The following is an 18,280-nucleotide window of genomic DNA, read 5'->3' as shown; positions in this document are numbered from 1 at the left end:
AAAGCATGCTGGGGCTTGTAGTTTCACAACACCTGGAGTGCCACAGGTTAGCCAAGCCTGTTATATAATATGATTAACTGTGCTGACTTTCCAATTGTGTCATACTTGGTTATTTGTCTTAACACAGATATTTATAATATTGTTTTCAGGTGACCAACAAATAGTGATAATAGCAAGTTTTCATTTAAATAGCCCTGTGCAGTAAGTACTGTAACTATGCAGTATAGGTGTGCATACAACCACAATAAGCACAAATGCCCAAGTGTAATGGTAATAAGTATGAATGCAGATGGTACAAACCAGACGAGTTGGGTGATAGTGTATCAACCGTGTTTGAAGTCAGTAAATACCTTGCTCAGTATGTATGTTAGGTGTGCATGTATATATCAGAAGGAAAACAACAACTTGAAGATAAGAATAAAACAAATAATCAAAAAAAGAATACATCATCAGTGCACTGAAGAAAACAAAATGAAAAAATAGGAATAAAATAAAACACTTCTGACAAGTAAATATCAGTCCAAACTGAGCTTGTATAAACAAGTCCTAATGTCTGTTTTATAGTTGGACAGAAGTCCACTTACATCCCAGGTCTTCTGTCTTCTGTCCCACTTTGCACTGGGTCTCAGACAATTACGGTGGTTGTGGCTGGGTTTGCTTCAACTTTGTCCTTTGCTCAAAATATTGTTTGATTTAGCTTTGACCTGTTTTATAACATCAGCTATAACCTGTAATATGTCAACATTTTTATTCATTCGCTGACATTTGTTCACTTAGAGAAGTTTGATATTGTCTGTCATGCTGAAAACCCTGACTTAACTCAGCAATGAATGAAGCTTCTATGTTATATACACTTAAGAAGTTATAGCTGAAATGCACATTTGACACATGTACCAGCATTTAAAACGCTAGATCGTTATATCAACTCTGCTATGAAAAGATATGAGAAAAGTCTCTGGCACTGCTAATGACAAATATCTCCAAAGCTGAAGATGGCGGCGGCAAGCGGGGAATTTAAAGAATACGAGTATCGCGAGATCCGACGGCGGGATTATGAGTCATAGCCTCGTTTTGAGTTTTGCTAATCGCCGGGAATACCCGAACAGTGCTCGGATCGGGCTCGGATCCGCACTGTTCGGGGCTGTTCTGATTCTGTAAATCCGAGCCCGCTCATCCTGAGTTTAGAGCAACTTAGTGGCGTTCACAGCAGCCAATCTGACAAAAGAGAAACATCATCTTCTCTTTAAAATATATAGTTTGTGTAATAGCTCTGCACATATCCAGTAATGGACTGTATGACAATTAACGCAATCGTATGTAAGTGACACAGCTGCCTCCAACTCGAGACGAGGAATGGGAGAGTGAAGGGGCGGACTAACAGCCAATGTACAATAACTTCTGTGTTTGTCATAAGTATGCTTATTTACAGATGTATCTTTTACACCCACTACAGGTCAGGTGTAAACGCAGGCTGATAGTGATGACTAAAACAGCATGGATTTTAAATTAAAAAGTACACATATGTGTGCCAGTAGCTATCACAGATCAACTGTATGCAACTAAGAGATACTATAAAAACGCATTGTGGGCTTGTTTCAAAACTAACGTAATATGTGTGTGTATTCATCAAGGAGCAGATGTATAGATACGTCTGTTGGTGAACACAGGTTTAGGTCCGTTGTGCTCTAAGAGACAATAGACTACAGGATACATTCAATACATAGGTGGAAAATAAGGTCGTAAAAGAACGCACAGAAAATAGAAATATAATTAATGTCACATGTTAATAATATAGTCATTAATGGCAAAACATAAAAAAAATTAAAAAGTTATTTTTTTGTTCCCCTCCCCATAAAATACATATATTAGGATGTTCTTGATGTCTTCTGCACATGTAATACATTTTTACAGCATGCACTTACACCAGACCTGTAGCTGGTGCATGTGATAGGACTGAAAATCGCATACGTTTGAGATTCCCAAAGCTTGAATTGAATGCTGCTGCGTGTACTTGAGCTTGGCACACCCTCACTGTACATTGACTATGTGCATATGCCCAGTTCCCTCCCCACTCCTCCCATGAAATTGTAGGCTACTGTAAGAGTCCTTAGTGCTTGAAGTTGAATTGGACAGTTCTGCATTCTCAGGTGTATGGTCTGGTTCTGTGCATCTGCAGTTCGCTTGTTTTACGCAAAATACAGCACGTATCAGCATTTAACTCTTTAACAAATTAGGCCCTGTATGTACAGTATGTACAGTACACATTGAAATCTATATATAATATATATATATATATATAATTAATATTAAATAAAAATATATCATTTATATTTGAAAATATTTCTATACATGATTATACTGTTAACAGTTGTTATTTTACATTTTAATAAGACAAAATATTTTTACATTCTGATGGGAACTTTTATTGTACTTACGTGTGAAACACGTAAATGTTTTGTGTGAAACCTAAAGGTCAACTGATGAGTTTGGAAAGCATGATTTAGCTGAAGCAAAGTAAGCAACAAAAAGCCAAAAGTGCTATGGAATTTGCTGACACTATTTAAATGATGATGATGATGATGATGTGAAGAGGTATCGTAACTATTAAATAGTAAATGACCTCAGAAGGAGTAAGGGAATGTTTTCTTTACTGCCAAGTCTCCCTATGCTCACCATAAAGATATCACTATATGATGCATTATATGTATTTTGTCCAGGTTTTGGGGGGCAGATCTTTTTGCCCAGAAACCTTACCTACTCCGCTATTTCATTCCTGATTATATTAAACATTTAAGAAGGCATATCTTTGGCAACCCGTAAACCTGCTGCAAGTTTTGAATGTTGATGATAATGAAGGACACATCTTTGCGTCAGACGCATCTATATGCTAAATTTAAAGCTGCATATAATTCAAAATACAGCTGCACATCTTAAAGTTGAATTTTGGGTAAATGGGGCACCTAATGTATTAGCATATAAACCTTATGACACTGCAGTGAACTGCTTGTGTATTTCTACACTTAGATAATTGATAAGTACATAAAGAAACTGTGGTTTGTGTCTAAGCGAATTTAAATAAATACTGTACATTGGTTGGAATCAGAATGTATAATTTGTATTTGTATTTGTATAGCTATTGGTGCTAATGACAATTACAGAAAAATAAATAGTTTTGTGCCAATACATCAGTTGAGATCACAATAAATTGTGTTTTCCTATATCTAGATAGGTAAGGTTGCGAATGACAAGTAGAAAATTCAGTTTTGTTTTGTTTTGTAGTAGAGACTGCTTTTTAACAAATACACCAGTCGAGATCTTAATGAATTGCCTTTGTATTTATATACTTAAATTGGCCCATCTGTAGACACTATTGTTTACAGCACATTTGTGCTTAAAGGTATTAAAGGTATTGCAGATTGGCTGCAATGGAACGCACCTGTTGAATCTTCCTGTTCTGAGGCAGCCTTTTCTTTTTGATGGTGTCGGGGGTACTTGGAGGTTTGTCTTTGTGGTAAAGGGGTGCATTTTCAAATGTGTTTCCATATATAGTGCGAACTTCTTCAGGGACTACCGTTTGATGTCAGATGCTTCCTTTTAAAAGATATGTGCAGGTGGTAACAGTATGTGATAGTGGCACTGTTTGGAATATGGAATAGGAGAGGTGCGTGGCTAACAAACTATGTGTGTGTTTGAAGTGTAAGAGAAAGAATAAAGTATTGTCAGAGGAAAAATAATAATAAAGCGATGGATATGCAGGGTGAGTAAAAATAAGGGGATAGGGGGTGAAGGTCTAACCAACAGTAAAAGTGGGTGCATCTATGCAGAATTGTAGAGAGGACTCACATTGTATGGGGACCTATTTGTTTAAGTGTTAGGCTGCTGTAATGAGCTGGAAGAATGAGATTGCACATGTACAAGGTTTTGTGTCCAGAAGCATGTGGTAGTCATATTGCATGAATAAAATAGTATAAATAATTGAAGGAAGTGAGGATGGTAAATACAGGGAGGTATAAACTACTATTGTCAAGTATAGTGGCATAACATGGTAAAATTATAGGAAGATACAAACTACTAATGTGAACTGATGTGAATATGATTGCAACTATGATAGGATAATTAATGTGGTGCAAATGGTAAAATTATAGGGAGGTGTGAACTGTTAATTAGAATTATTGTGACTTTAATATCAGATATAAAAGGGATAAGCAAGTGGTATAACCCTCAAAGATATGCATAAGGTAAGATTATTAGAATAAATAAAATTACATGAAAAAGAAGAAAAAGTGTGAGTGTGGAGGGAAACGGGGTGGGGGAGGTGTATGTAGATCCAGGTCAGAAGAAGGAGCCGAGGTTCTGCAGGCTAGGCACCTATTGCAGTAGTAGAAGTATTTTGTTTTTCATTCATCCATGTTCCTGCTTTTTATTATTGTGGACGTAACCTGCTGCAAAGGTGTTCCTGTGGTCTTCTGCCTTTCTGTTGATGATTTTTGGTTTCTCCTTGACTTAGTTTTTTGTCTTTTCGGAGAATGTTCCGATGCTTCCTGAGGCTGTTTTTAATTGCTTGTGTTGGTTGTTCTATTGAATGATGAAGAGAGGTCGTAGTGTCTCCATATGTTTAGGGTCTACCTATCTATATACCTTTTGACTTTCCACATTGCTGGTGACTTCAGGGCACCGCTGCTGCTGTTAGCATTTAGATACATGACCCCCAGATTCAAACTACTTACAGCAGTGATGTGGGAGTCAAATATAGATCTTTGTAGCCAACATGGGTTTTCGGAAGACCCGTAAAGTTAACTGAAACTGTACTCTCCCAGATGCTCCAGCTAGCCTGCTTGGGGAACCCATGAGATGAGGTGCATATTACAGGCACAGTGTAAGTGTCAGTTTCCAGTCTGAAGCTATTATATAACTTGAAATTGGTGGCATGTTGAATGAACAGTCAATTCTAATGTGACCTTATGCTGAACATCCAGGTCATTCACAATGGGAAACTGTTCTCTGAGAGATAATACTCTCAGATGGACCAATTACTCTATCAATTATTTACACCAAGTCCAATGCAAGCACCAGTGATGTAGATTATACCGATGGATTTGTTTGCTAGTAAAGGTCTGATTTACTTTCATTTGTAGCGCGTAAAATATCTATTATTTTATGATAAGCTCCATCTAATTATTTAATTTGTTAAGTTCTATAGTGCACTGTTTTCCAAATAGCTTATTTTTTTAATTATCTGGATACTATGATAACAAATGTAAATTGTTTAAATTAGCTATTTAGCAATATAAATAATTATTGTTTCATGTTAGTCTTGGATGCTTGGATGCTGGAACAATCCTGACAGAAATACCACAAGGTAAGGCGCACATTTCATGACAATCAGCTGACTGACATGCGAAAATTAGTATATCCTGACAAGAGAGATTGGACTTTATCAGCCACACACAGGGGTCGATTCAAATTGGCCACATTATTCTAGGAATAACACAGCGCTAAAAGTATTACTGTAAATACGGTAATTTTAACCTGAATCTTTGCTTCTCTTGGAAAACTAATAAACTCCTTTGTATTTCAGTATCATCTCTATGCGGATGATACACAAATCTATCTATCCTCTTCTGATCTTTCACCATCTGTGTTGTCTCGCGTTACTGACTGTCTTTCTGACATTTCATCTTGGATGTCTTCTTGGCAACTCAAGCTCAATCAAAGCTGAAGATGGCGGCGGCAAGCGGGGAATTTAAAGAATACGAGTATCGCGAGATCCGACGGCGGGATTATGAGTAGAGATGGGCGGGTCCGGTTCTCCGAGAACCGAACCCACCCGAACTTTGGGTATCCGAGTACCGAGCTGAGCAGCTCGGTACTCTCCCGCCCATTCCGAATCCAAATCGAGGCCGAACGTCATTGTGACGTCGTCGGATCTCGGGACTCGGTTCTCGCGATACTTCAACTTTATAAATACACGCCTCCACAGCAATCCATCGCCATTTGACAGAGGGAGAGAGCAGGGTGTAGTCATAGGCTAATTAGAGCAGGGACAGAGAATACCATATTGTTCTTGCAATTGCTCTAACCAAAATCGCTAGTGCAGAGAGGAGGATAGAGGTTTATTATTTTTTCTTCATATTTGGCACTCCCCAGCGCTTTTGGGGTGTCCCCCATAATTGTGCATTAATATTTCTGGCTGTCAAAAGTCATATCTGTCAGCAGTATCTACTAAATAATTTGTAGCACACCTCAGTGTTTTTGGGGTGTCCTCCCTAATTGTGCATTAATATTTCTGGCTGTCAAAAGTCATATCTGTCAGCAGTATCTACTCAATAATTTTTAGCACTCCTCAGTGTTTTTGGGGTGTCCTCCCTAATTGTGCATTAATATTTCTGGCTGTCAAAAGTCATATCTGTCAGCAGTATCTACTCAATAATTTGTAGCACACCTCAGTGTTTTTGGGGTGTCCTCCCTAATTGTGCATTAATATTTCTGGCTGTCAAAAGTCATATCTGTCAGCAGTATCTACTCAATAATTTTTAGCACTCCTCAGTGTTTTTGGGGTGTCCTCCCTAATTGTGCATTAATATTTCTGGCTGTCAAAAGTCATATCTGTCAGCAGTATCTACTCAATAATTTTTAGCACTCCTCAGTGTTTTTGGGGTGTCCTCCCTAATTGTGCATTAATATTTCTGGCTGTCAAAAGTCATATCTGTCAGCAGTATCTACTAAATAATTTGTAGCACACCTCAGTGTTTTTGGGGTGTCCTCCCTAATTGTGCATTAATATTTCTGGCTGTCAAAAGTCATATCTGTCAGCAGTATCTACTCAATAATTTTTAGCACTCCTCAGTGTTTTTGGGGTGTCCTCCCTAATTGTGCATTAATATTTCTGGCTGTCAAAAGTCATATCTGTCAGCAGTATCTACTCAATAATTTTTAGCACTCCTCAGTGTTTTTGGGGTGTCCTCCCTAATTGTGCATTAATATTTCTGGCTGTCAAAAGTCATATCTGTCAGCAGTATCTACTCAATAATTTGTAGCACACCTCAGTGTTTTTGGGGTGTCCTCCCTAATTGTGCATTAATATTTCTGGCTGTCAAAAGTCATATCTGTCAGCAGTATCTACTCAATAATTTTTAGCACTCCTCAGTGTTTTTGGGGTGTCCTCCCTAATTGTGCATTAATATTTCTGGCTGTCAAAAGTCATATCTGTCAGCAGTATCTACTAAATAATTTGTAGCACACCTCAGTGTTTTTGGGGTGTCCTCCCTAATTGTGCATTAATATTTCTGGCTGTCAAAAGTCATATCTGTCAGCAGTATCTACTCAATAATTTTTAGCACTCCTCAGTGTTTTTGGGGTGTCCTCCCTAATTGTGCATTAATATTTCTGGCTGTCAAAAGTCATATCTGTCAGCAGTATCTACTCAATAATTTTTAGCACTCCTCAGTGTTTTTGGGGTGTCCTCCCTAATTGTGCATTAATATTTCTGGCTGTCAAAAGTCATATCTGTCAGCAGTATCTACTCAATAATTTTTAGCACTCCTCAATGTTTTTGGGGTGTCCTCCCTAATTGTGCATTAATATTTCTGGCTGTCAAAAGTCATATCTGTCAGCAGTATCTACTCAATAATTTTTAGCACTCCTCAGTGTTTTTGGGGTGTCCTCCCTAATTGTGCATTAATATTTCTGGCTGTCAAAAGTCATATCTGTCAGCAGTATCTACTCAATAATTTTTAGCACTCCTCAGTGTTTTTGGGGTGTCCTCCCTAATTGTGCATTAATATTTCTGGCTGTCAAAAGTCATATCTGTCAGCAGTATCTACTCAATAATTTTTAGCACTCCTCAGTGTTTTTGGGGTGTCCTCCCTAATTGTGCATTAATATTTCTGGCTGTCAAAAGTCATATCTGTCAGCAGTATCTACTCAATAATTTTTAGCACTCCTCAGTGTTTTTGGGGTGTCCTCCCTAATTGTGCATTAATATTTCTGGCTGTCAAAAGTCATATCTGTCAGCAGTATCTACTCAATAATTTTTAGCACTCCTCAGTGTTTTTGGGGTGTCCTCCCTAATTGTGCATTAATATTTCTGGCTGTCAAAAGTCATATCTGTCAGCAGTATCTACTCAATAATTTTTAGCACTCCTCAGTGTTTTTGGGGTGTCCTCCCTAATTGTGCATTAATATTTCTGGCTGTCAAAAGTCATATCTGTCAGCAGTATCTACTAAATAATTTGTAGCACACCTCAGTGTTTTTGGGGTGTCCTCCCTAATTGTGCATTAATATTTCTGGCTGTCAAAAGTCATATCTGTCAGCAGTATCTACTCAATAATTTTTAGCACTCCTCAGTGTTTTTGGGGTGTCCTCCCTAATTGTGCATTAATATTTCTGGCTGTCAAAAGTCATATCTGTCAGCAGTATCTACTCAATAATTTTTAGCACTCCTCAGTGTTTTTGGGGTGTCCTCCCTAATTGTGCATTAATATTTCTGGCTGTCAAAAGTCATATCTGTCAGCAGTATCTACTAAATAATTTTTAGCACTCCTCAGTGTTTTTGGGGTGTCCTCCCTAATTGTGCATTAATATTTCTGGCTGTCAAAAGTCATAACTGTCAGCAGAATCTACTAAATAATTTTTAGCACTCCCCAGTGGTTTGCGCTCAGAATGGATTCAAAGCAGTCCACATATGATCTAAATGAGCAACCAGGTTCTGTCACCAGTCCTGATGTTAGTGTTCCCAGTACGTCATCTGGCCAAGGCGATGTCAAACAACAGAGTGTTTTCAAATTAGTGCAAAAAACAAAAACCCAAAAAAATTTTACTGTATTGAAGCGAAAAAGAAGTGTAACTGAGCAAAAGTTAAGTGACGATAAAAAAAAAATTGCAAGCATGCCATTCTACACACGCAGTGGCAAAGAGAGAATGAGGCCTTCACCTTTGGCTATTAGTGGCAGATCCCAAAAAGTTACCCAGCCTACAATTGGTGCACAACTACTGTTACGCGTCAAAGCCGAGCTGCAAGATAACAGTGAGGCATTACAGGAGAATATTTGCTCTGATTCACAAATGACAACAATCCCTGTGGAGAGTCCATCCAACAGTGGGATGTCTAATCGTGACCATTCTGTTAGTCTACCCATAAAGAAGGGCCCTTTCAGCAGTTCTGCTGATGTGTGCCTGAACAGCCCGAGTGTAGCCGGTGATACACCAAGTGAGGATGACACTTTGTCTTTAGAAGAGGATGTGGGGGAGATTTGGGTATCCGACGATGAGGATGCGGTTGATTGTGTAAGTCCTGCAGCAGTGTGGCACCAGTGGGAGCAGTTCTGGCATGTGAGGTTCTGGCACCAATATGCACTTTCCAAACACAAGCAGGGATGACGCAGGGGGCAGACCACAACAGTTTGACATCTGGGCTGGTTTGAAGGATTTGTCAAAAAAATGTGTGACCTTGACCATAATTCCAACCAATCCTACTATTAACATGCAAAGGATGGTGGAGGGCCTATCAGGGATTAAACTGTATTTTTCATAATTTTCACTAATAATGTTTGGGTGTAATATACACCCAAAGACGAGTGCTCAATTGCTAAGAGTCATTGATGGAGAGGAAGACAAGCAGGCTTGTCTGTAGAATTTGCAGGCAAATTGTGCTGCGTTATATAGGTAACACCCAAAGAGAAGAGCTCCATTGCTCCATTGCTAATTGTAATTGCTGAAATAGAAATAATAGGGCTGACAGTCTTGGTCTAAATCTGCAGTTACATTTTATTGTACCATAGCTCATTGCGAAACTGGAGAGGTGGCAGGGTTTAGTGATAATCTTCCTCCAACAATACTAATTCATCCCAATATCCCAATATCATAGAAGTCTGTGTAGTATGATGTAATTGCTGATAATGGCCTTCCAAAGGGAATGACTAGTTGATTTTAGGGCAGAGCTGTCACGGTTTTTGGGCAATTCTTTTACAGCACAGCAAATATCAAAATGTTTAGCGGACTCATCTGCATCACCACTGGGTGTCTTGGGAAAGCAATTTCTTTTATTACAAGCAGTTGCCAGAGAAACTGAAGGAGAAGACGTCCCAACAAGATGTTGATAAGTCTGGGATCCTTGCAAAGAAAATTAAGTATTTCATCTACAATTAAAATATAGTTAGCACATTTACTTTGTTTTATTGCACACTATAATTTTATGTAGCACCTTTTCAAAATCTATTATTAAGGCAATCACTTGACTCAAGCTAACTGTGTCTGCACTTTCTTCACAGGTAACTACTTCGCTGGACTAAAGTATATTCCCCTCAAATGCTAGTCTTCTTGCAGCTGCTGTATTCTCCTACATGCTGTTGCAGAAACCACAAATTGACCCTAAATGTTTATGGACACAAACAGCATCTCCTGCATGTCATTTTTCAAAAGTTCTGTAACACCAAGTTGATAGTGTGTGCAAAACAGGAAATGTGATGGAATTCAGCCCCGCTGTAATGCTGGACCAATATTGGGGTCGTAATCAGAAATGACATATCCTCAGGAGACTCCAAGCAGGATTAGCCATCTTTCAATGACATCCCTTAGTTTTTGGAACAGTTTGTCAGCTGTATGCCTCTTAGTGAAGCTGCTGATACACAGAGTAGCCTACTTCTCAAAAATGTGATGCACCTGGGTACATGCTGCTGCTGTCCATGCTGGGGAAGGCGAAAGACCAACCCAGTGGGCTTTCACAGTCATATAATCTTTTGTTTGCCCAGTTCCGCTTGTACACATATCTGTGGTTAAGTGTACAGTGGGTAGAATACCATTTTGTCACCCAATAATGACATTTTTAGGAACTTTCCGGTACAGGAGAGAATAAGCTTTTCTAGTAAAATGGTATAGTGATGACATTTGCTAACAGGGACATAACACCTCAATTAAATGTCTTAAACCAACTGTATTAATAGTGGACATTGGACACAGATCTAACGCTAGCATAGTACCCAGGGCGTCTGTGATCCGCTTTGCGACTGGGTGACAGGTTTCATTCTTGCTTCCTCTTGCAGAGGATTGTTTACTTGCCAATTGTTGGGGGGGAAGATTGCAGGTGCTGGGATGTAGATGAGAGAAGGGAGGTAGATTATGCTGGAATGCTTGTTGTTAATTTTTTTTTAACCAAAGTTTCTGATTTTCCCAACAGTTTGCCAATAACTCGCTGAAAAATGACGAAACATGGATGAGGATCCCAGATGGTTAAGGTCCCTACCTCTACTGAGTGTGGCTTTCAAAATGTTACAAATGGATAGACAACTCTTGCCAGGATTCGTGTAAAAATAATTCCACACTTAAGAGGTGGATTTTTGGTCTTATGCCCAGGCATGACAATGGCCTTTTTGTTATCACTGGCAAGAACTGCAGCAATTTTTCTTTTCAAGTGTATGAAAATCATATTGTGACATAGGAGGTGTTCAAAATTGAATAAAAAATGACTGGAAATTAGTGTTACTGAGGTTAATAATAATGTAGCTACAAAATAATACCTAAATTATGTTATTTTAGCACCAATAAATGTAATTTTTATAACAAATTGCAAAACAAAACCAAACAAAACCAAAACCAAAACCAAAACACGCAATTGCGGTTTTGCAAAACCAAAACCAAAACCAAAACACGACGGTAATCCAGATCCAAAACCGAATCCAAAACCAAAACACGGGGGTCAGTGACCATCTCTAATTATGAGTCATAGCCTCGTTTTGAGTTTTGCTAATCGCCGGGAATACCCGAACAGTGCTCGGATCGGGCTCGGATCCGCACTGTTCGGGGCTGTTCTGATTCTGTAAATCCGAGCCCGCTCATCCTGAGTTTAGAGCAACTTAGTGGCGTTCACAGCAGCCAATCTGACAAAAGAGAAACATCATCTTCTCTTTAAAATATATAGTTTGTGTAATAGCTCTGCACATATCCAGTAATGGACTGTATGACAATTAACGCAATCGTATGTAAGTGACACAGCTGCCTCCAACTCGAGACGAGGAATGGGAGAGTGAAGGGGCGGACTAACTTAGCCAATGTACAATAACTTCTGTGTTTGTCATAAGTATGCTTATTTACAGATGTATCTTTTACACCCACTAGAGGTCAGGTGTAAACGCAGGCTGATAGTGATGACTAAAACAGCATGGATTTTAAATTAAAAAGTACACATATGTGTGCCAGTAGCTATCACAGATCAACTGTATGCAACTAAGAGATACTATAAAAACGCATTGTGGGCTTGTTTCAAAACTAACGTAATATGTGTGTGTATTCATCAAGGAGCGGATGTATAGATACGTCTGTTGGTGAACACAGGTTTAGGTCCGTTGTGCTCTAAGAGACAATAGACTACAGGATACATTCAATACATAGGTGGAAAATAAGGTCGTAAAAGAACGCACAGAAAATAGAAATATAATTAATGTCACATGTTAATAATATAGTCATTAATGGCAAAACATAAAAAAAATTAAAAAGTTATTTTTTTGTTCCCCTCCCCATAAAATACATATATTAGGATGTTCTTGATGTCTTCTGCACATGTAATACATTTTTACAGCATGCACTTACACCAGACCTGTAGCTGGTGCATGTGATAGGACTGAAAATCGCATACGTTTGAGATTCCCAAAGCTTGAATTGAATGCTGCTGCGTGTACTTGAGCTTGGCACACCCTCACTGTACATTGACTATGTGCATATGCCCAGTTCCCTCCCCACTCCTCCCATGAAATTGTAGGCTACTGTAAGAGTCCTTAGTGTTTGAAGTTGAATTGGACAGTTCTGCATTCTCAGGCGTATGGTCTGGTTCTGTGCATCTGCAGTTCGCTTGTTTTACGCAAAATACAGCACGTATCAGCATTTAACTCTTTAACAAATTAGGCCCTGTATGTACAGTATGTACAGTACACATTGAAATCTATATATATAATATATATATATATATATAATTAATATTAAATAAAAATATATCATTTATATTTGAAAATATTTCTATACATGATTATACTGTTAACAGTTGTTATTTTACATTTTAATAAGACAAAATATTTTTACATTCTGATGTGAACTTTTATTGTACTTACGTGTGAAACACGTAAATGTTTTGTGTGAAACCTAAAGGTCAACTGATGAGTTTGGAAAGCATGATTTAGCTGAAGTAAAGTAAGCAACAAAAAGCCAAAAGTGCTATGGAATTTGCTGACACTATTTAAATGATGATGATGATGATGATGAAGAGGTATCGTAACTATTAAATAGTAAATGACCTCAGAAGGAGTAAGGGAATGTTTTCTTTACTGCCAAGTCTCCCTATGCTCACCATAAAGATATCACTATATGATGCATTATATGTATTTTGTCCAGGTTTTGGGGGGCAGATCTTTTTGCCCAGAAACCTTACCTACTCCGCTATTTCATTCCTGATTATATTAAACATTTAAGAAGGCATATCTTTGGCAACCCGTAAACCTGCTGCAAGTTTTGAATGTTGATGATAATGAAGGACACATCTTTGCGTCAGACGCATCTATATGCTAAATTTAAAGCTGCATATAATTCAAAATACAGCTGCACATCTTAAAGTTGAATTTTGGGTTCAATTTTAAATGGGGCACCTAATGTATTAGCATATAAACCTTATGACACTGCAGTGAACTGCTTGTGTATTTCTACACTTAGATAATTGATAAGTACATAAAGAAACTGTGGTTTGTGTCTAAGCGAATTTAAATAAATACTGTACATTGGTTGGAATCAGAATGCATAATTTGTATTTGTATTTGTATAGCTATTGGTGCTAATGACAATTACAGAAAAATAAATAGTTTTGTGCCAATACATCAGTTGAGATCACAATAAATTGTGTTTTCCTATATCTAGATAGGTAAGGTTGCGAATGACAAGTAGAAAATTCAGTTTTGTTTTGTTTTGTAGTAGAGACTGCTTTTTAACAAATACACCAGTCGAGATCTTAATGAATTGCCTTTGTATTTATATACTTAAATTGGCCCATCTGTAGACACTATTGTTTACAGCACATTTGTGCTATTTATGATATAAATAAATAAATTCTTATGTTTCATATTTTTTTCTTATATATTTATTAAACTTAATTCACATAATAGTACCATAGTCCAATGTGGTACTATTATGTGAATGAATTAATTGTAAGTATAATAAATATATAAGAAATGCTATATTTATTTGTATGCATGACGTTGACTCCCTTTTCTATCAGAACAGTTTTTATAATTATGTATCAGAGTAATTTCAGCATTGCCGTTTTTTTATTAATTGCATAATTTGTTTGGAATAGCAGATTCCCTAGAGCAGCAGCAGTATTACTCTATTTAGAAGACAGTGCCACATAGGCATATTTTTCTGTTAGTACTAAGCCTTATTGTCTCTCCTGGGTGTATCATACACTAAATGCATTAAAGATGAATCAATTAAATATGGGCTGTGGGTTGCAGTACAGCAGAGTTGTTCAAGTAAAAAGATTTGCTGATTACATCATTCATAAAATAACATGACACATGACACGCATTAACTGATGTCATCACATATATTATATCACATATTAAGATATTGTTGATTAATGAAATTCTAGCACATTCCTTATTGCATTAAAAATTATATCAGCAATCATTAAGATCATACTTGCCAACTTTTAAAATCTCTCTTAAGGTAGATTCCAAAAGGGGAGTTCAAGTGGCAAGTACAGGTAAGGCGTGGTACCACAAATCGTGTTACATTGGGGACACCCACCACGAAGAAATGTAGAGAAAGCATCAGTGATTGTGGGGCCAAAAGGATGAGATTCACGGCAGATTGTGTCATTGAGACCCCATCCATTCCACTTCACTAAGAGTTTTGTGTGGCTAATGGTAGTATGACACAGTTGGAATGAGGAGAGTGAGTGGAAGGATGAGACATGAATGATGATCTGCGTAATAAGGCATTGTATTAACTGTAAAAGTTAAGGAATTGTGTAATGCCAGATGCTCAAACCCTTTTGTTACAATAACCCAAGCTTCTAGTGCTTTTAACCTATAGTAGCCCTTACAGTAGTCTATTTTTCCTAAGCTACATTTGGTCATCTGTACTTTGTTGTCCCTAGGACTCCTGTATGGATATTATTATTTATTACTCTCTTATAGGGAATAGACAAATATGTATGGAAATGCCAGATTCAGGAACCATAACAGAAATGGTAGTACAAAATAAGCAGGCTAATGCAAGGTCAAAAGAAAGCAAAGGTCAGTGCTTGAAGAGATGAATCAAAGTTCAGGCAAAGTTGGTACATGGAATATTATCAGAAAGCAAGCATATGTATGCCGTATGCAATCTTCAGTGCCATACCATTGCACCAATTATTTAAGCATTTTATGAAACAATATACAATATAGAATTTTCTCAGTTTAACACTCAGATTCACTGTCAGTTATAACTGGGAGTGACAAGAAAGAGAAGCTGGTGATCTAAAATTCTGAGCTTGTTTAAATCGTTATGGAAAACATTGGAATGTCTGAGTAATTATGGTAGACATGAGTTGAAATGATGCTGGGTTGATAGTATAGAATTGACATCTTGTAACACTGACACCCTTAGGTGATTTATACCCGAACAACTTTTTGCTTCAAATCAAACAGAGCTTTATTGTTTGCATCACAATAACAGCAATACTTCTTGTCAGGACGACCCCAGTAAGCAATATTAAATTGCCTACAACTCCTGGTGACCCTATTGCTAGCTATACACAGTCCAGCTCTCTACCAACTGGCCAACTTTCTCAGCATCAGTAACAAACATAATTGAACAGCACAGTCTTTTATCCGCCATCCAAAACACTGCAAACCAATCAATAACACCCATGATGCACCTGTGTGTTTGTGTCTATTGGAAAATTCTGTGTGGGAATTAACCCTGTCTGCAGTCTATACCTGCAGACTCTTGGGATCTCAACTGTCCCTATGCAGGAGAGGTGTGGCAAATAGCCCTCTTTTCCACTACAGTTATTGTCATTTAATAAGATCCAATTTGTTTAGGAATTAATTTAACACTATGATGCAATGCTTATCCAGAAAGTGTTCCTCTTAAATCTGTTTCATAATGAGATATAATATTTTCTGCTTCTGGAACATTCAGGTAATCAGTTGTGTGAGCTTGAATTATTTGGAGTGACTGATATAAACACATAAGAAGGTTCCTGTGGAAGAGTTTGGGAAATTGTCATGTGCAAATTCTGCCCAGAGTAAATTTAGTAATTCTACCAGTACAGTTGATGATTTGACACATAATACCTTTAATATTGTTATTGTTTTTATTACAATAAATAATATTGTAATAAAAATATTTTTGTACTTTTCTAACTGCATTTGCCTGAGTGACTATAGGAACCTTAGAAAATACTGGGTAGGCTACCCTGGCACAGTAGGGCACCCCTGGGTGGCCAGCCAGCGTGAAGTGGGTAGAATTGACCCAGATAAACCTGGTATCCTCACATTTGGTGGCAGAATGAGAGGATACCGGGTTTTCTGGCCCAATTCTACCCACTTCACGCTTGTTGGCCACACAGGGGTGCCGTAATATGCCAAGGAAACCTACCCTGTACCTTCTAAGGTTCCTATAGTCACTCAGGCAAATGCAGTTAGAAAAGTACAACAGTACATTTATTATAATAAAAAAAATAACAGTATTAAAGGTATTGCAGATTGGCTGCAATGGAACGCACCTGTTGAATCTTCCTGTTCTGAGGCAGCCTTTTCTTTTTGATGGTGTCGGGGGTACTTGGAGGTTTGTCTTTGTGGTAAAGGGGTGCATTTTCAAATGTGTTTCCATATATAGTGCGAACTTCTTCAGGGACTACCGTTTGATGTCAGATGCTTCCTTTTAAAAGATATGTGCAGGTGGTAACAGTATGTGATAGTGGCACTGTTTGGAATATGGAATAGGAGAGGTGCGTGGCTAACAAACTATGTGTGTGTTTGAAGTGTAAGAGAAAGAATAAAGTATTGTCAGAGGAAAAATAATAATAAAGCGATGGATATGCAGGGTGAGTAAAAATAAGGGGATAGGGGGTGAAGGTCTAACCAACAGTAAAAGTGGGTGCATCTATGCAGAATTGTAGAGAGGACTCACATTGTATGGGGACCTATTTGTTTAAGTGTTAGGCTGCTGTAATGAGCTGGAAGAATGAGATTGCACATGTACAAGGTTTTGTGTCCAGAAGCATGTGGTAGTCATATTGCATGAGTAAAATAGTATAAATAATTGAAGGAAGTGAGGATGGTAAATACAGGGAGGTATAAACTACTATTGTCAAGTATAGTGGCATAACATGGTAAAATTATAGGAAGATACAAACTACTAATGTGAACTGATGTGAATATGATTGCAACTATGATAGGATAATTAATGTGGTGCAAATGGTAAAATTATAGGGAGGTGTGAACTGTTAATTAGAATTATTGTGACTTTAATATCAGATATAAAAGGGATAAGCAAGTGGTATTACCCTCAAAGATATGCATAAGGTAAGATTATTAGAATAAATAAAATTACATGAAAAAGAAGAAAAAGTGTGAGTGTGGAGGGAAACGGGGTGGGGGAGGTGTATGTAGATCCAGGTCAGAAGAAGGAGCCGAGGTTCTGCAGGCTAGGCACCTATTGCAGTAGTAGAAGTATTTTGTTTTTCATTCATCCATGTTCCTGCTTTTTATTATTGTGGACGTAACTTGCTGCAAAGGTGTTCCTGTGGTCTTCTGCCTTTCTGTTGATGATTTTTGGTTTCTCCTTGACTTAGTTTTTTGTCTTTTCGGAGAATGTTCCGATGCTTCCTGAGGCTGTTTTTAATTGCTTGTGTTGGTTGTTCTATTGAATGATGAAGAGAGGTCGTAGTGTCTCCATATGTTTAGGGTCTACCTATCTATATACCTTTTGACTTTCCACATTGCTGGTGACTTCAGGGCACCGCTGCTGCTGTTAGCATTTAGATACATGACCCCCAGATTCAAACTACTTACAGCAGTGATGTGGGAGTCAAATATAGATCTTTGTAGCCAACATGGGTTTTCGGAAGACCCGTAAAGTTAACTGAAACTGTACTCTCCCAGATGCTCCAGCTAGCCTGCTTGGGGAACCCATGAGATGAGGTGCATATTACAGGCACAGTGTAAGTGTCAGTTTCCAGTCTGAAGCTATTATATAACTTGAAATTGGTGGCATGTTGAATGAACAGTCAATTCTAATGTGACCTTATGCTGA

Source organism: Mixophyes fleayi, chromosome 3 (assembly GCF_038048845.1).
Source record: "Mixophyes fleayi isolate aMixFle1 chromosome 3, aMixFle1.hap1, whole genome shotgun sequence".
Classification (NCBI taxonomy): Eukaryota; Metazoa; Chordata; class Amphibia; order Anura; family Limnodynastidae; genus Mixophyes; species Mixophyes fleayi.
This window is presented reverse-complemented; position numbering follows the sequence as displayed.